Raw genomic sequence first — 4,340 nt, forward strand, 5'->3', positions numbered from 1 at the left:
TTTTGTCAAGTTCACCACCCTATTTAGCCAAATCCGTCGACCAAAACCACCTCCGAGTGCTCAGTGCTGCACTTTTCACCAAACACATTACCCTGCGGCCACTTACTCATCATTCATCCTTCAGTAACAGAAGCACATCTAGGCAAACTAAATAGCAGAAACAGGCTCAGGAATATGCCCCAATTCAGAACATAGTCTCCCAATTCCAGCCATAGCTCTAAGGAACCCCAAATTAACAAAAGTCCTTATATCAAATTAATTAAGTTCCAGCATCAACAAGACAGTTTCACACACAAAAATGATGACCACGCATACACCGTGACCTTCTCCAAGTGATCCCCCTCTTTAATAACAGTGCTTGCTAGTGATCCTTTCCCAATAGATTCCTACCTATTTATTGATTACATTTCATATTTCATAGTAGTTCAACAGTATTCAGTAGTAAGGTTATGTAAGTAATTTTTCCCAGTGGATTTCAGGATAGCTTATACTGATCAGCTATATAGCAGTCTTGCTAGATCTAAGGGAAGTAATAACATGCCTCGAAGAGAGTAATTAAGTTCGTAGTTAAACAAGCAAGAAATTGGAACAAGGGAATTAAGGTGGCGACTAATACCAATTATCGCAGCATCAAGGTTCTGAGGAAGCTGTATGCAGTCTGCTGCACATTTTGCTCTATATTTAAGATCCAATAGCTACACTTCTTCTTAACTTCCCCCGTCTTTAGTCAATTTATGAAAGCATCCAGATCCACTTCCAATGAGGGAAACTCTATTCTTTACAGAAAAAGATTAACCAAAATTTTACAATACTAGAGAAATATTGCAAAAGAGTACTTAACCCATCTCATTGTAGAATAGTGTCTGAATTGGTGATAATTTTTCTTCAAGTAATTGTTAGGATTTGATCTAGGGATGGTTATCCTTTAAAATAAGATTCAAAATTTCAATTTTCCCTTTTTCTTTTTTTGGACTTCCTCATATGTATTAACAAAAATTCCAGTTAAAAATGTGGTCAGACCATATCTATTAGCTATCACTAGTGATGTTGGATAACTATATTTACTATGATATTACTTTTAGAAATTTATTTTGAATTATTAAAGTATGACTTGCAGCATCTGAGTATTTGACTTACTAATTAGTGTATAATTTTCCTCTCATAAAAAGTAGACTTAGAATCAATCTCCTTTCAAATTACAAAACAAACCAGTGGCTCAAAAAGTAATTAACAGCATTTACCTAAAATCCTGCTTCTCTACTACTAGCAGTAATAGTTTGCCCAATAACAAAAATTCTGAACTTACAAATATCAAATGACAAAAAATCCTGTTGTAATAAAAAAATTTGAGATTTTAACTTAATAATGAGGTCTCTCTTACATTATTTAATTTATTTTTGCTTTTTATCAAAATCGGGTTAAGTTAATTTGGTGTTGATAATAATAGTAGTTTTAAATCTTTCAAACTCTCACAATATTTGTTGATATAGGTTAATTTTGAATATTCACTGATATTTTATAAAAGGAAAAAAAATCATTATTCTGTAGCTCAAAAGAAATTCAAAATGATATTATGCATGGAACTATATATATCCTATGAACAAAAAAAATTCTCTCAATCAAAGTGAGGATTTTATTAAACATCCAAAGAAACTACACAAGCATTAAAACCACAAGTCAACATGCAAGGCCACAGCATGAAATCCCTATATCCCCAGCCTGCAAGATAGGAAATATACTTGAGAAGGTTGCATGATTTGTGTTTTGCTGCATGTATTTTAATTTAATCTTTAAATGAGCAGTAACAATAATAAATTATACGTAAAAATTACTAATATTTATTAAAAAATATTGGAAATACTTTACTACTCCTAATAGGATTCCAGAGTTGCAGCCATGGCCCCAATATAAACTCAACTCTTGCTGTGGTTTCCTATCAGATTGTTTCTTTTCAAAAACTTCTCTAATGGCTTCCCGTTACGAGTACCAAGGTTTACACTTCCACGTTTTCCAACCCGCGAATATTGTACCAGAACCCCATTACCCAGCTCCCCTTTTTGTTCAACTAGAAGTGACCGTCACCCTTGAAGTCAATATCATCCGCCATTATTGCTCAATCAACCACTTAACTCGCGACGCTCAACCTTTAATCTTCTCCCAAGAAACCCGTCGTTTCGACCTCCACATTGTGAAAGACCGCTACAGGGTTACTGAAATTCTTGGGTCCATGCTAATAGGACTAGGACTCAGCTCTTGCTCTCTTGTGTTTAACGTTGTCCTTCGTAAACTTATCCGATATGGACTTGAACTCTCAAACTGTACGTCCAGCATGGGACGTATAGTCTTGCCATTACATGCAGACCTATGGGGAAATTTTGTGGAACATGTGAATTTCAGCGAGACGGGTTCGATCTCAAGAGCTTTGGAGGAATCGGAATCGCAGTATGAAACGAGTAGCTATGGCATGCTTTCGGCGAAGGAGTCGTCGGTTAAGGAGATGCTGAAGAGAGTTAGAGCCGAAGGTGTAGAAGGTTGCGTGATATGTTTGGAGGAACTTGAGGTTGGATCAGATGCTTCTCAGATGCCTTGTTCTCATACTTTTCATGAGAACTGCATTCAAAAGTGGTTAAAGCAAAGCCATTGCTGCCCTATTTGTCGGTTCGAGTTGCCGACTTGAGGAGTTAACTAGAGCTTTCTCTTTTTGTTTCTAATTAGTCGAAGACAAAACTCTTCTAAGTTTTCAATAACTTGTAAATTGCTTTTCAAGAATATTTGCTTCTAATTAAATTGTTTAGTTATTTTAGTTAATGCTTAATTGTGGTTTGTTTGAATTTCTTTTTATTTCTCTGATGAATTACTAATATCATTCGAATTTTAGTTAGATCCTCCACGGATATCAGTCTAAGGCATGCTCTAATCTATGAAAATTTAGTGCAAGAAGGAGACAAAGAAGTGCAGAACACGAAGAATTTTGTTTTGTTCTTATTGCTTGAGAACTCAGGGAGTTCTCACCTTTGTATACAGCACAAAATCTTCCATATTTTTCCAAATGTAACAAGAGTAATTACAGGGCCAATATGTAATCAAGTGCTGTAAAAATCTTAAAAGTCTTTACTGTAATGATCTTAGTTATATATGGTCTATTTTTTTGAGTTTCTTTCTTGTGGCTACTGTACCAATGATCAGCAATCAAAGTGCTTTGCACCAGTTTTTTCTGTACAAATCTTATATGTTCACCAGTTTTTACTGTGCACTAGTTTATCTTAAAGTGATCTGCAGTCAAAGAGCCTTGCAAACTTGTTGTGTTGAAAGGAGAAGAGCATATAAAGATGAAAGTGGTGAAGAAGAACATGGCTCCACGGAAGAGCTTGCAATGATTGAGTTGTACAGTCAGTCTACTACAAGGAGAACTTCTTGTTCATGCCCCTGTGGCTGAAAAGTAGAAGAAGTCCATATCTCTTTACTGTTAAATTTCAAGTTTTTTTCATTGCTTTACCTAAAAGTTTACCATCAGGGGTGCTCCTCATGTTTGAGGTAATGGGGAGTTCACCAGATCCATCAAGGAGTCTAATTCCAGCTAGAGCATGCAGATGTAAAGTCCATAGAGAGAATCAAAGGGCTTTTTGATCCTTCCAAGATAGGGTACATTGAGAACGGCCTTAAATGGGAATCCTTTTAAGACCCGCGTAGCCCCTGCTTCGCAGAGAATTGAAGGATCTTGATCTTGTTCAGCATTTTGGAGACGTTGTCTCACTATTTTTTATAGCAATTTTGAAGGTCTTTCTGGTTCAACCATAAAAAACAGAAGTCATGCTCCTCAATCATGAGTTTTCTTCTCTCTGGTTGTCTCAACATTAGCAATTTGTTCTCTACAACTTTGTTAAATTTGAGGGGTTTGAGCATTTATAAAGCCTACAGCAAATATATATGCTTAAGACCTATTAGATATAGTGGTTGGGAAACTGCGATATCCGAATCAGAGTGTAACTATAATTTCCCACAAATAACATTTGAGCAACTGATATATTCACCAGCTATATAATTGTGGCTAATTTGACATTTTCCACGGCCAACTTGCTCAATAAGTTACCCACATCACAGTTGCCAGATCTGAGAAAAAATATGGCAAGGCGCGGTCTTGCATCATAAAACAGTTGAACATGCAGGGTAATATGAGCTGCACATTTTTGAACTGAAATCATGTTGTCTAACAATGATTTAAAACTAATTAAGTTGGATAATGTTGCAGTGCTCCTGCTTGATATAGATTCTGCTTGAAGATAGCAAAATGTTAAAGCTCATAGTACAGCAGATACATGATGTTCATACAAAGAGACATT

The sequence above is a fragment of the Theobroma umbraticum genome, unplaced genomic scaffold, assembly GCF_002168275.2.
Source record: "Theobroma umbraticum cultivar Fairchild unplaced genomic scaffold, ASM216827v3 scaffold_20.0, whole genome shotgun sequence".
Taxonomy (NCBI): domain Eukaryota; kingdom Viridiplantae; phylum Streptophyta; class Magnoliopsida; order Malvales; family Malvaceae; genus Theobroma; species Theobroma umbraticum.